Here is a 16,335-nt window from a genome sequence, read left to right as displayed (position 1 = left end):
TTGAAAGTGGCCTGGATGGTTCCTTCAGATTCTCGCATTCATGTCACATCAGACCTGTTTTTTTGTTTCATTTTCGCGAAAATCCTGTTGTCGGGATAACGGAAACACTCCGATTAACCCCCTTCAAGGTTCTAGATTCATTTTTTTTCAGTCACAATGGCACAGCAGGGTCAATTTTTCCTGTTTCGACATAATCGCGAGCAAAGCTTTCAGATGTGACGTGAGCATAGCCCCCCACCTCCGCAGTTTTACTTTAATATCTTTCCCGGACTTGAAATTTGTGCATGGCTGTGGTCAAGTTGGAGGCTAACAAGCGGCGGTGGCCACGTGCGCGCGCACAGTTGCAATCGGCGAGGATATGAATCACACTTCTGTCAAGATGAAGTGTGGGTGTGATTCATTCTCATCTTAGTGGCATTCAAGCAGAAGCTGTTAGTGTGGAGTGGAGAGCCAGTCTTTTACTCTGAAATACTGCCAGTGAAAGCTTCAAAATGAACCTGAATCTCTATGGGGCTGTTTCAGAATAATAATAAAAAAACAAAAAAACATAAAATATAATAGAAATGGCTGCACTGGGTATATTATGGGATTTAAAGGACAACCGCCACCATTTTTTTTGTTTCCTAACTGACATCAGAAAAACGCATCTAAAAATATATAATAATAATAATAATACATTTCATTCATAAGCACCTTTCAAAACTCTTAAGGACACTTTATAGTCACAGTATATTTTTTTCTGTGGGTGAGCAGTGGCAGCCAGACGTGCCAGCGTTCACTCAACACACATAATAATAATAATAATAATAATAATAATAATAATAATAATAATAATAATAATAATTCATTTATAAGCACCTTTCAAAACTCTCAAAGACACTTAATAATAATCATTATATAATAATAATAATAATAAATAATAATAATAATAATAATAATAATAATAATATATTTCATTTATAAGGGTCTTTAAAAACTCTCAAGGAAACTTAATAATAATAATAATAATAATAATATTTCATTTATAAGCACCTTTCAAAACTCTCAAAGACACTTAATAATAATCATTATATAATAATAATAATAATAATAAATAATAATAATAATAATATATTTCATTTATAAGGGTCTTTAAAAACTCTCAAGGAAACTTAATAATAATAATAATAATAATAATAATAATAATAATAATAATAATAATAATACATTTCATTTATAAGCATCTTTCAAAACTCTTAAGGACACTTAATAATAATCATAATATGATAACAATACTAATAATCATAATGTAATAATAATAATAATATTAATACTACTACTACTACTACTACTAATAATAATAATAATAATAATAATAATGCATTTTATTTCAAACGCCTTTCAAAGCTCCCAAGGACACTTCACAGTCACAGAAATAATAAATAAAATACAATTATGAATAGAAACAAGAGATAAAGCTACACAGAAAATGCAATTTTAAATAAGTGGGTTTTGAGATGGAATTTGAAGGTGGGAAGCGAATAGTGAAGTAGCGAGGGATCACTGTACTCCGAACAAATATAAAACCAAGACGACAAAGCAATTTGTGGCGTGTCAAATTTTAGGATTTTTTTTTGAAGTTTTTGCTGGTAATTTCATCCATTGATGGAACCAAACAATGAAATGTGGTCAGGAAAATGTTCTGGATGTTCAAATCAACATGTACAGCCAAATGTGTACATATTCACAAATATCTTTAGAAAACTGGAATGAATATTTGATGTAATTCTGATAAACAAATAGACAACAAAAATGCCACCCATACAATGCACCTGCTAACCCCGCAAAAATTTGCTAAGCAAGAAAATGTTACATTGTAACCAAATTTCGCCAAAACTCCGTAATAGTGAACCACTAATGCTAACACGAGACGTTTTGCAATGCATACAAAGTGATTTTTTTTGCCACTGAAGTTTTCCATGTGTTTGTGTCATAATTTTTTTTGTTAATTTTTTTTTTTTTGAAGCACTTATTAGACGATCACACTCAGTCGCACCACAGTGCCTGCTTTTTTTTTGGTAGGTTTTTTTTTTCTCTATTTTCCTGAATGTGCATTTTGTTTACATGGCTGGGAGTCAATACGTCATGTGACTCTTCGCTGTGATTGTCTCCCATAGTACAGTACGGTATGTATTCTAAATATGATAAATATGTCACTGTACTGACACACTAATGTCAAATGCTTTGTGTAAATGTGAATTTCTTAGAGTTGATATCAAATACAAAAAAAATATATATGAAAATAAGTGTGTTCATGAAATGATCTAGAATAAAACAAAACAGAAGAAATTCTATATTGTTTATTGTATTATTATATATATTGCATCTATTCGCTAGCTAACTACCTAACTATTTATTTGCTATCTATTAGCTGTCTACATGGCTTGCTAGCTATCTAGCTACTTATACTTATACTCATACTCATAATAATAATAATAATAATAATAATAATAATAATAATAATAATAATAATAATAATAATAATATATTTCATTTATAAACGCCTTTCAAAGTTCTCAAGGTCACTTTTCAGTCACATGTTTTCTGTGGATGAGCAGCGGCAGCCAAACGCGCCAGCGTTCACTCAACCTTAAAGTAACACAAATAGACAGAAAGCTAGCTAGCTAGCTAATAGATGGTAGATTCATCCTTGACATGTTTTGAAGCAAATGTTGTCACCCATTTTCTAACGACACCCAGGAAGACGTCCGTGTAGGCTCTCCGTGATACAGGAATGGTCCATCGGGGAAAAGGTTTCTTCAGCACTTTCGTTTGCTGACGAAGCTTCTCGGATGAGGAGCGAAACATCCGACACCTTCAAAGAGGGTAGAGATGACGGCTGAAGAAACCTTTTTATCAATGGACCATTCCTGTACGTAAATATGTATTATTTTTAGTACTTCTCTAACAAATGCCCCGAAAAATTACAATTGATACACCTCATTCCAATTAAGGCCCCCAAAGTTTAAGGCCCTCCTCCAAAAGACACTGTTCCCAAAATGGCTGACATGAATGCGCAATAGTATTGTCACTAGCCGCCATTTTGGGAAGAGACAACAAGGAAGTATTATAATTTCAAGAAACATACAACTCCAAATAACTTATTTTGAAAAAGATAAAAAACCATCCCATCTTCCTTAAAGTAACCAAAGCCGACACATGGCCAAAGCATGTGTCAAATTAGAGGACGGTACGGCGGATGGTTTCAATCCAGATGATCAAACCACAAAGCAAAGATGTCCTTCATCGCACCGACTCAGAGTAATCCATCTCCACATAGGCTACATTCTTATCACCGTAGTAACACAAAACCTACCCGGTTGCAGATGTTTGGTCTAAAGATATCCCATATATGTTAAAATTGCTCATCCCTTACCCGCCCGTTATAATTACAATGACATAACGGCCAACCATAACACACACTTTGTGTCTTTACAGTTGTGCACAATATTAATAATAATAATACATTCGTTTATAAGCGCCTTTCAATACTCTCAAGGTCACTTTACAGTCACAGGATCCATTTTTCTGCGTGTGAGCAGCGGCGGCCACACGCGCCAGCGTTCACTCATCGCGAAAGTAACTCAAATAGATAGAAAACTAGCTATCTAGCTAATAGATAGCCAATAGATACAACAACTAGAAAGATATACAGCTAGCCAGCTACATAGCTAGCTAACCACACAGCTAGCCAGCTAGATAGATATATAGCTAAAAGATACAATGTGAACAAGAGCGTATAATAAGTCAGAATTAGAATCCGAATCATCTTTATTCGCCAAGTATGTAGACACATAAGGAATTTGTCTGTGATAGAACAACTGCACTAGTATCATCATAAAAAACAAGTATGGAGGACACTAATAAAGGCTAATCTAATCTAATCGAATTCATTATTGTAAATGGGGAATAGAAACTGTTTAAATGTCTGTTGGATTTGGTACACATGGATAGGTAGCACCTGCCTGAGGGGAGTATCTGGAAAAGGTGGTGGGCAGGGTACGGAGGGTGTAGTTACTAGACCCTCTAGTAGGATTTGTACGTATGTAAAATCCACTATTCCACATCCATTTTGCATGCCCAATATGCAAGAAAGACAAAGTTATGGTAATTTAGACATTCCCCTACTTACGAACATTCGAATTACGAACAACGGTACATTCGAATACAGTAAAGTCTCGTTATATCGATATCGGATATATCGATAGTCCCGGTTATATCGATACTATTTCTACGCACGCACGGAGAAATTTACATGCAAACAGGGTCGGATATATCGATAGTCCCGGTTATATCGATATTTTTTCGGACTCCCTTGAATATCGATATAACAAGACTTTACTGTATTTTTGTAGTAACGTGAAATATTCTCTCGAGTTGTATATGTAGATATCTTTATCGAGCATTTTATTTTTCAGTACAAACCAATACAGGTTACTTAAACAAGCCTTATACATACATACAGTAAAGTCTCGTTATATCGATATCGGATATATCGATAGTCCCGGTTATATTGATACTATTTCTATGCACGCACGGGGAAAATTACATGCAAACAGGGTCGGATATATCGATAGTCCCGGTTATATCGATATTTTTTCGGACTCCCTTGAATATCGATATAACGAGACTTTACTGTACTTATATACATAATCCTTAAACAGTCCATCCAAAAGATAGCACTGAAGCAGCTTACGAACAAATTCACCTTACAAACGACCGTTCGGAACGTATCTCGTTTGTAAGTCGGGGAGCGTCTGTATAGTCCGACAGAAACAATCGGCATCATGTGTTATTTTTCAAGAAAATGTCATCGTGCCACAAAGGCTTCGTGAAGCAGGATGTGGCTCATTATCCGCTACAACTACACAACTGAGTTTGCAAAGTTGGGGTGCGTATCAGAAAATATTCAGCGCATCATCAGCGCAGGATTGACCACGAGATATAAAATGCGAGCGTGGAGAAGAGCAAAAAAAAAAAAAAAAAAAAGCGTGATGGCGTCCAGCTGTGCGAAGCGCTGTCACACTTGAAGCGTGCGCTATAACAACAATCACACATGCTTTCATTTAACGCTTTGACCCGCTTGCGCACCGACGCGCAGAAAAAGACTTTTTTTTTGGGGGGGGGGGTAAACATGAGACTCTTGTTTCCCAAAGTATTCCCATCTTTGGGCAAAGTCATTGAAGCAGCTGCATATAGAACCCTGAGGGACACCTCTGCCACACAGAAACATATCAGACAATTTAGCAAAACATGGCCGACTATTGTTACAGAGGTGGAGTTCGTGGGAACGCAGGCATAGACGGACTGTGCAGCGACTACAGTTCTGAGCCACTCAATGTTTTTTTTTTTTTTAATTATTATTTAAAACATTGGGGGGGAAAAAAAGGTTAGCTGTACAGTCCACTTTACATCAAGTGGAAATGAAACCAACACTGGCTTAGCTCTCGGGATAGCAAATATTGACAAACAACATTGTAGTATGACTATGCAGTATGTCAAAGTCAAAGATTTTAAGTGAACATGAGCAGAACAAAAATCTCATATTTTTATTATTATACAGTAAAGTCTCGTTATATCGATATTCAAGGGAGTCCGAAAAAATATCGATATAACCGGGACTATCGATATATCCGACCCTGTTTACATGTAATTTTCTCCGTGCGTGCATAGAAATAGTATCGATATAACCGGGACTATCGATATATCCGATATCGATATAACGAGACTTTACTGTATTTTTATTTGCGGAAAAAATGATTCCTGCACTGTTCAGGTATACTTAATAAAGTGTCCGGCGAGTAGATGCCACCCTCCGATCCTTTAGATGTGGACATTAAGTACATATTTATTTATTTAGTGGTGATTAATGTCTTTTTGGGGGTTTTCGGCACAAAGCCTTCCTTCTGAGAAAACGCCGGAGTGGTTATAAAGCATTACAGATGACCCATGCTGATGCATTGATTGGAAACAGATGATGTGAACCACATACTGTACACATACACACTTGAATTGGTCTTCATTTATGTTGGTTCTTTTAAATGTACATGATTATTATTTTTATTTATTTATGTATTTATTTATTCATGTATGTATTTATTCATTACATTAGAATATGCCATTTAATACAACAGCTGTGTTATCTGGTTTAGTTGTTTATTCTATGTGCATAACCGCATAGCACAGTCCGGAATTTCACATTCATTCATTCATTCATTCATTCATTCATTCATTCATTCATTCATTCATTCATTCATTCATTAATCTATTTATTTATTTGGTGATTTATTCATTCATTTATTTTTCTATTTATTTATGTATGTACTTATTTATGTATTTGTCTCTGTATTTATTTATTTATCTATTCAGTTGTTTATTCATTTATTCATTCATTTATTTGTCAATTTATTTGTCAATTTATTTGTCAATTTATTTGTCTATTTATTTGTCTATTTATTTGTCTATATATTTGTCTATTAGTTCAATTTATGTATTTATTTATTTATTTGTCAATTTATTTGTCTATTTATCTGTTTATTTTTCTATTTGTCTATTTATTTGTCTATATATATATTTGTCTATTTATTAGTTCAATTTATGTATTTATGTATTTATTTATTTGTCACTTTATTTGTTTATTTATTTGTCTATTTATCTGTTTATTTTTCTATTTATTTGTCTATATATTTGTCTATTTGTTTGTCTATTTATTATTATTATATTATTATAATTATTATAATCATTATAATTATTATATTATTATTATTTATTTATTTTTCCATGTATTCATTTATTTATTTATTTGACTATTTCTTTATTATGTATTTGTGCATTCATTCATTCATTCATTCATTTATTTATTATTATTTTTGATTAATCCATTTATTTTTCTGTTTTTATTTATTTATTTTATGTATTTTTTTACTTTTGTTCAATGTGCACTCAAATGACTAAAACAATTGTAGGATTGGATAGGATTTTCCTTTATTTGTCTCGCAGTGGAGAAATTTACATTTCACAACAGCAAAGTTATGATATGTTATGATAGGATGATTTAGCGATCGCGTTTATCTGGATTAATGTTATTTTTTTCGAGGGATTCAACTGCATAGCTACTTCTGATGTAATTTTAAAACTCCTCATATGGATCCCTGTGGTATCTCAGCATCAATTTTATTTTTGTAATTTATTTTGATGGCTTTACTCCATAACTTTAACATTGTTTGTCTCTTCTTGTCATCTGTAAATCCATTTTTACGCAACACTCTTCATCATAAAAGCACATTTTGTTTGCCCTGTTTGCACTTGAAAGAACACAAAACACAAAAAGTGGCTCTGCTAAATCATCACTTTCCTTTCAGACTGCATTAATCCCATAATGAAACATTTTCCACACATCTGGATATGTGCTTGTTTGTCAAATGAAAGTCAAATGTAGGCAGTTTTGCCTAACAAGCTGGCCATTTATTGTGCTTAACCAATCGTCATTTGCCTCCTGTCACTCCCAACAATCTTCACTTCTTCCCTGCCAGGAGGCCTCTCCGTTGTCCTAGCTTCTACCAACTCGGGATATGTGTGTGTGTGTGTGTGTGTGTGTGTGTGTGTGTGTGTGTGTGTGTGTGTAAAATAATTCCCCAAAATGGCCTGCGACTGAATCAAAGACCAATTTGCATTGTTGATGTGACCTCATTAGAAACAGCACACAAATGCATATTAGCGATATCGCTAGGTTTTGTTCATTAGCGGTTGCTGACCTGAAACCTCTTGAAAATTCAACCGAAAACATATTCCACAGGGAAAACGCTTTTCCGATCGCCGTCGCACTATGTGGCGCGGAACCACTTATCGAGGATGCATCTTTAATGGATTAATACTTTGCAACATCAATTTGCTCAGGAGGACCCATTAGTCAAAATGCAGTACAGACCAGACGGAACACTTGTCAGGGATAATTACTGCGGTACAAAAACCGCATTCTCATATTGTTGCTGAGACTTTTCATGTCAATCTTTGCCCTTAATCCTTTGTTGACGGGTTTGCTGTTTGCTGCCTCTTTTAACTCATTCACTGCCAGACGATGTACAAAAATGTGTCCACTCCAGTGCCAGGGTTTTTGTCATTGTCACTCAAATTGTAGGACCCACACAATATTTAGTTTTAGTACTACATGAACATTCAATACAGCGTTGGAAACCTTAGACTCTCCTCTTTCATCAGAAAAAAAGAGTTAATCCCTAAATTATATAAATTTGGGGTTATATGAGTTTGAAATGAGGGCGGCTGTCCAAAATACAATGCAATATATAGTACATATTGGTTTATATAGCGCTTCAACAACAGTTGAAGCTGGAACACGTGTCCAATCATCACTGCCAGATGATATTGTCTTTGTCACTTTTAGGACGACAGAAACATTCAATGCAGCGTAAGAAATATTACACTCTCTACTATCATCAGAAAAAAAAACAGTTAATTCCTAAGTTATATGAGTTTGGAGTTATCTGAGCTTGAAATGAGGGCGGCTGTCCAAAATAAAATGCAATACATACAAATTGGTTTATATAGCGCTTCAACAACAGCTGAAGTTTCCAATCATCAAACCGATATTAACTCATTCACTGCCAGATGACGTTGAAAAAAATGTGTCCACTTCAGTGCCAGGGTTATTATCATTGTCACTCGAATTCCAGGACCCACAGAATATTGACTTTTAGGACGACATAAACATTCAATGCAGCATAAGAAACATTACACTCTCTACTTTCATCAGACAAAAACAGTTAATTCCCAAGTTAATCGATTGCAAACATTTATGCTTTGCTCTTCAGAACTATTTGAATCGTATTCATAACTGGATGATGAACAAGAAAGCATCTTCTCCGAATCTGAAGCCATTGTTTTGATTCTCGAGCAAGGCAAGACGTCTTGGCGTGACGTCACGAACAAGGGGGCGGGACCTTCTGAAACTGGCCACTTCCGGTTTCAATTTGAAGTCGTTTTTAGACACTTTGACTCATTTTTTATTGGTGTTTTGCATTTGACTAAAAATATCAGCCTGCGTTTTGGGTATTTTAGATGCTATAAAATGTTTTTCTGATGTCAGCTAGGAAACAAAAAAAAGTGGTGTTGGTTGTCCTTTAACCACAAGTGGAGAGATCAAATTTCCTTGCGATTTACATTCTCAATCTTTGTAGCTGTACAAGGCTGCTTGTATGTCAAATAACTGCACCTGTACGCCTATTCATGTACATTTCAAATGCAAACATCTGCCCGAGCATACGATACGCTTACATGAAATTCAACCCAAGTGGGAACGCCTGCTAAAATGAGACGACCCTCAGGAAGAAAAAAAAAATGAAAATGGGGTGGCTCCAGAGTCATCAATCAAACTTTTAACTATGAAGATACGGGAGGCTTCAAAAAAAGCTGACAAGAAAGTTGTGACAAGCTGTTTTGCCGGCCCACAAAGCAAATGGCTGCTCACCACATGCTGATAAGTGAGGCCCACATCTCAGGTAACGTTTTGGAGCTGGACGAACTGGACGCACAAGACAATACGGAGTCGCGGTTGGAGTGTGTCATGTTAACTCCCACGTGGAATCATTCATCAAGTTTGGGAAAAAGTCCCGACGGCAAACTAATTGGGATTGAAAGTTAATCCGAAGTGGCGGAAATGGCACCGTTGGGTGGGTGAATTTTTCGGACACATCGTCTGGTGTTCGTTCACAAATGCTCGGCCATGTCTGACTTTGCTTCGTCTAACCAAAGGGATGGACCTTCATAACGTGATTAAAAATCAAGCTAATGCCAATGGGGGTCTTTCATTTGAGTCAGTAGAACAACTGCATGATTAAAAGTGATAAAAGGAAAAAAAAGATGATGTCAACATAGTTCAAGGTGTATTATATTGCCTGTACCTTTTCGCCTGTCCTGAATAGGTATCGAATGTGGGTGGGATTGACACTGCTGAGAAAACAGCACATTGTTATTATTATTAGTAGTTATAATAATAATAATAATAATAATAATAATAATAATAATAATAATAATAATAATAATAATAAGAGGCCTTACATGCTAAACTCGCTATTAGCTATCTATTAGCTAATAGCTTTCTATCTATTTGAGTTACTTCCGGGTTGAGTGAACGCTGGCGGAAATGGCTGCCACTGCTCACCCACTGAAAAACATATCCTGTGACTGCAAAGTGACCTTGAGAGTTTTGAAAGGCGCTTAAAAATGAAATATTATTATTATTATTATTATTATTATATTATTATTATTATTATTATTAGTATTATTACTACGACTACTAATCACAATAATAAAACATTTCTAATAATATTAATAATAATAATGAAATACAATACAATACATATTGATTTATATAGCACCTTAACAAGAATAATATTAATAGTTATTATTACTATGATTCCTATAAAAATAACTATAATATTAACATCAATAATAACAACAATAATAATAATAATAATAATAATAATAATAATAATAATAATAATAATAATAATAATAATAAAGACATTTCTAGACTTATTGTTTGAACTATTATTATAAATAATAATAATGATACAATACAATACAATAGACATTATATTGATGTATATAGTGCTTTAAAAATATAATAATAATAATAATAATAATAATAATAATAATAATAATAATAATACACTTTGACAACAGCTAAAGCTGTAAACACATAAAAACAGTTAGCATAAAGTGAAATAATGAATAATAATAATGATAATATTAATAATAAGAAGACAGATAAGAAGTAGAAAAAACTGTATGGAGAAAATGCTGCTCGGAAAATGAGTAGCTAACCAAACTCTCCCCTCGATGTCCATTTTCCATTTTTAGTTTGTATTTTCATTCCATTTGAGTACAGCTCACCGCGGGTTGTGCAGCCAATCGTTGCCATTTTTCCGTGGCGAACAAATGCGGCGATCTCGGATGCCAAACGCCTTTGGCGAATGGAAGCTGAGAGTTCTTTCCGGACTGAAATTGACTGAAATTTGCACGTTAATAATAATCCAGGACCAGGCTTGATCAGTATTAGAAATGAGAAGCTCGGCCGGTCGCATGTGACTACAACTTAATAGCTTTTGGGAGAGTCCATTGTCTGTGTGATCAATGGGGTTCATAACAAGCCTTACACTCAGGGGTCTTGTTTCCGCCGCATTCAAGTTTATTGGGAGCCATTAGAGCAAAAAGAAAATAAACAACATAAACACTGGAAGGGTTTTACGGTCCGAGTTAAACTCGCACTTTGAATGAACAACAGCAGGAAATTGATGTTGAGAAAAAAAGGGGCTTGAAAGTCTGGGATGACAAATAGAAAATTGAGCTGCAATTTGTCTGCCCCCTTTGCACCCCCCCCCCCCCTTAAAAAGCTCTGATTTATGGCTTCATGTCAAGCCTCATTGGTTCATTTATGCTCTACGACTGCAGAGTTTGGATCAGAGTATAATTTTCTTTTAGATAAAAAAAAACGCCGCCGTCATAAAAGCGGATGATAACCAGATTGTCCACCGCAGCTGATCCAGACCGAGAAGCTTTTTGACGTTGGATGCTGACTTGTATTTGGTCTCTTGACGCGGAAAGTAATTTGAGCAACTTCTGGGAGATTCAGCTTCATATATTTTAAATTTTAAATTTTAAATTTTAAATTTTAAATTTCATTTTATATTTCATTTTATATTTCATTGTATATTTCTTTTTATATTTCATTTTATATTTTTCATTATTATATTATATATTTTATTTTATATTGTATATTTTATTGTATTTTATTTTATATTTTATTATATTGTATTTTATATCGTATTGTATTTTATATATTTTTTATTTTATTTTATTTTATATATAGGATAGTTGTCCATGTTAAGCGCTTTATTGCATCTTAACATGGGCGATATAAATCAATATGTACTGTATTGTATTGTATTGATTTTAAACCTGACCAACTTTTGGAGCATTTACGGTCATCACGTCAACTTTTGTGGAATTCACGGCAGTCTTATTTGAATTTGAGCAACATTTGGGGGGTGGGGGGGGGCTTTGTTTGATTTACGGTAGCCCTATTTCAATCTGCACGATTTTCGTGGGGATTATTTAATTTTAAACAAGCTATCAAGGGTTTATTCACCATCCTAAAACAAGCACATTGTGGAGGTGACGTACACAGCGTGACCATCACGTGAGCAACCCTCAGTTTCACTCATCCACTAGCGGCCTTTTCATTAACCATGTGATTTATAGCGGCACTCGGGCGGCCACTCGAGAGGAGCACGGCCCTCGCCTCATCCACAAGAGGTTGTTTGCTCGCGAGGATGCCATGCCTCCATCAAATACACAATGACCAGATCATCATTTTATAATGCGGTGTTCAGAAACATGATCACGGACAGACAGAATAGGAGGTTAAAAAAAAAAGAAAGAAATAACAATCCATCTCTTTAGATATAGCAGTGGTGGGCCGTCAGGGCCTGGAAGGGATTCTCTGCTGGCCTAAAAATATCTGACTGTGAATTATATTTTCCCCATGAATTCTTAAGAAATAATTCCAAATTGTTTTTCATTACTTTTCCCCTGTTGTGCTGCATACATACTGTAGTGCGATAGATAAAGTTACAACACAGATATATAACACAGAGAGTGACTTTGTGTGTGTGAGTATGTGTGTATTTGTGTATGTGTCTCATAAACAATTCACAGATAGCTTGATAGTGCGTGTTTGTGTCGCTCTTGGAGGTTTAAAGGACAACCGACGTCCCCGGACAAGTTGAGTCCATAATTTGTAAAATGGCTTCAAATGACTTCTACTGGGCGTATTTTAATAAGATTCCACGGCATATATGTAGCTATATTTTACGTTTTAAGACTCACACTGAATATTCAGGAAGTCTTGTTTTTGAGTTGGTGACGAGTCCGAACGTGACGTCACTAAAGGAACGCCCCCTGACCGAAAAAAAAAAAGACACATTTTAGCAGTCCTGCCATCACGTCAATGTATTTTGCTGTATTGTTTGGTCTGAAAACCTTGTGTTGCACCCAAAAGCTGCCAGAAGAGGGTGTCCAAGTTCCATATAAGGAATTTATCAGCCTGTGGAAACGGAGGTGGCCTCAGGAGGTCTCCCCAATGTTGCCTCAAAATGGCATGGAATAAATTATCGATAATAATCGATTGCGAACATGTATGCTTTCCTCTTCAGAACTATTTGAATCATATTCATAACTGGAGGTGTAACAAGAAAGCATATTCTCCAAATCTGAAGCCATTGTTTTGATTCTCAAGCAAGACGTCTTGGCGTGACGTCACAAACTGGGGGCGGGACTTTCTGAAAACGCCCAATTCGCAGCTCAATTTTTTTTTTGCAGATTTTGGACACTTCAAGTCATTTTTATTGGTGTTTTGCATTTGAATAAAATATCATTTTGGGTATTTTAGATGCTATAAAACGGTTTTCTGATGTCAGTTAAGAAACAAAAAAGTGATGTCGGTTGTCCTTTAACACGTATCGACACGGTTTCACTCGGGAAATCCACACAGGTACTCTCGTGGGATGAAGAAGAAGAAAAAAGATAAACAGGCAGCTGCGACGGCCATTTGTTGACCTCGCTCACCGGCGCCTCCATTAGCCAGAACACCGCACTGTGATTTCATTACATCAGAGATAATTGTGTCCAAGCCGGAATGGAGGGGATGGCAAGGCTTCTAACATGCTGGATTTAGAAAAGCAACAAGGTTTCCGGAATCTAACAACGGCAAACGCCAACATCCGTGGACATAGTACATGGATAACAGCATCTAAAAGCTAGTCCGTCATGATGTTCTGTTGTTGGTAGTTAGTGTTTTGGTCTAGTGTTTTTTTGCAACTGTAAATGCTGTAGATACATTTGTCGATAACTGCTATCCCATTGTTGACCAGCAGATGGCTGTGCTTTATTTTTCTTGACATTACGTTGGGTTGTTGTCACTTCCGGGACAGGATTTGCTTTCCGCGCTACTTTAAGTTTCACAAAGAAGACACGGAGAATGGACATGCTGTATCGTTGTACTGTTTCCAAAGGAAAAGATAAAAAGGATGAAGATCAAAATTTCCATTTCGGATGGAGTGGTTTGTACGATTTTATTGCATACATTTTATTTCATTGATGTAAAGTCCAAATGTTTATATGTAAATAATAGTAAAAAAATATATACTTGTTTGTAGTTCTACAATAGTGTGAAATCACATTAAAGAATTAACCATTAGTACAAACAACCGGAGTCCTCGGTTTCGAATGGAAGCACAGTAAAACACTTTGCCCCTCTATTTTACATTTTAAGACTCGCGCTGAATATTCAGGAAGTCTGGTTTTCGAGTTGATGACGATGCCCTAAGTGACATCACGGAGGGAACGCCCCTGACTGAGAAAGTGACACACAATGCATTTTGGGTACTTTTTTCACCTGAAACACCATGTTGATGGCAAAATTAGAAGGAAAACTACATAAATAACACGATGGTGAATCGTTGTGTGTCGCAACCAATTGCGGTAACACGCAAGGTGTAAGTTTACACAAATTCCTAGCGGACAAATCAGCCCATTTACAATGGAGCTTGTGCGCCATCTTGTGCATTTTCTGGGCGCTACATTGGAGTCCAGATGGCTCAAATTGATACGGAAGGACTTCTTTAATTGATTTCAAACATTTATGCTTTCCTCTTCAGAACTATTTGAATCATATTCATAACTGGATGAGTCACAAGAAAGCATCTTCTCCGAATCTGAAGCCATTGTTTTGATTCTAGAGCAAGGCGAAGACGTCCTGGCGTGATGTCACAAACAAGGGGGCGGGACCTTCTGAAAGTCACAATTTCCGGGGTCATTTAGGAGTAGTTTTGGGACACTCTAAGTCATTTTTATTGGTGTTTTGCATTTGACTAAAAATATCATACTGCGTGTTTTGGGTATTTTAGATGCTATAAAATGTTTTTCTGATGTCAGTTAGGAAACAAAAAATTGTGTCGGTTGTCCTTTAAAGAGCAACATCAACAACTAAATATTCCAGCAGCCTGTACACATAGCAGTGATGACATCACGGATCAGAACACAAAAAAAAAGTGATGAGTTTGAAGTCGATTTGGAGGTCATTGTCTCATTGTACTTGCGGTCTCCAAAATGTACCGTTTTACATCTTTCCACAAAATAAACCATGTGGTCTGGAACACGCCGGCAACGCTAGCCGGCATCAAAGAACAGCATAAGATTGGGCGCGGCGTCATCCATTTTCAAAGTACTTTTATGATCATCATTTGATCCCTAACCTAATCATGGAAAATGTGATGAATTTTTGCGACGCTCGAAATATATCTTGAGTGTCTTAATCCAGCATGCTAAATAAAGACGTAGAGTTCATGTTGTCTTGAGTTACATACCAGGCGGGCAGACGGCGAGGAAGGGGGCGGACGAGTGTGCTGTAAATCAGACGGATAATTTAATCAACTTGTGTTTGATTAACAGGGCAGTACATCAGTCGCTGGTCGCCCCTGCCGCTAGCAGCCTTGGGTGGGGGTCTGATACCATCGACGCGGGGTCATAAATCACAAAGCATTGCGTTTATTTTGTGACCATTTCAAAGAAAACACACCTTGCAGGGGAAATGGTCATATTTGTCTGGATTAAATAATGCAAACAAATCATACACCGTGCAGATTATTTTTAGTTTTTTTTTTTTTTTACTTTCTTTACTTATTCACTGCCATTCACAATTTTTTTCGGGAATCGAAAATATGACAGAGCGCCATTCCGGATTAAACCAATACGTGTTGTTTTGTATTTTGTACAGCCACCCCCATTTCAAGATCATATAACTCCAGACCCATATTACTTAGGAATTAACTCTTTTTTTTTTCTGATGAAAGAAGAGAGTCCAAGGTTTCTAACGCTGCATTGAATATTTATGTAGTCCTAAAACTCAATACTCTGTGAGTCTTGGAATTCAATGACAATGACAAAAACCCTGGCACTGGAATGGACACATTTTTGCAAGAAATCTCAAGGAACTATCACAAAGTGCACAATAAATGTCGGTGATGCCCCCGCGTGCACAAACTCACGTTGTTTGGGCTTTTTTTTGCGTGGGGGGTGGATTCTTTCTACTGATTGCAATCGTCTTCTTTCATGCTCGCTTGCATCTTTTTGTCAGCAAGACAATGTCTGGCATGCATCCCGGAATAAGCAGCTGCTCGCCCTCTGCTGCTTTTTTCCAATTCGAATACAGTAAAGTCT

The 16,335-nt window shown here is 35.9% G+C and overlaps 1 long non-coding RNA gene across 1 annotated transcript in view; it reads right to left on the bottom strand.

Annotated features, from left to right (window-relative positions):
* Positions 1–16,335, bottom strand: part of LOC148885324 (uncharacterized) — a 141,852-nt gene that overhangs the window by 21,702 nt on the left and 103,815 nt on the right. The gene's annotated exons all lie outside the window — the stretch shown is intronic.

Source organism: Hippocampus bargibanti, linkage group LG17 (genome assembly GCF_051943395.1).
Source record: "Hippocampus bargibanti isolate YZ-2025 linkage group LG17, ASM5194339v1, whole genome shotgun sequence".
NCBI classification, from domain to species: Eukaryota; Metazoa; Chordata; class Actinopteri; order Syngnathiformes; family Syngnathidae; genus Hippocampus; species Hippocampus bargibanti.
The sequence above is the reverse complement of the archived record's forward strand: the minus strand, read 5'-3'. Positions and strand labels throughout refer to the sequence as shown.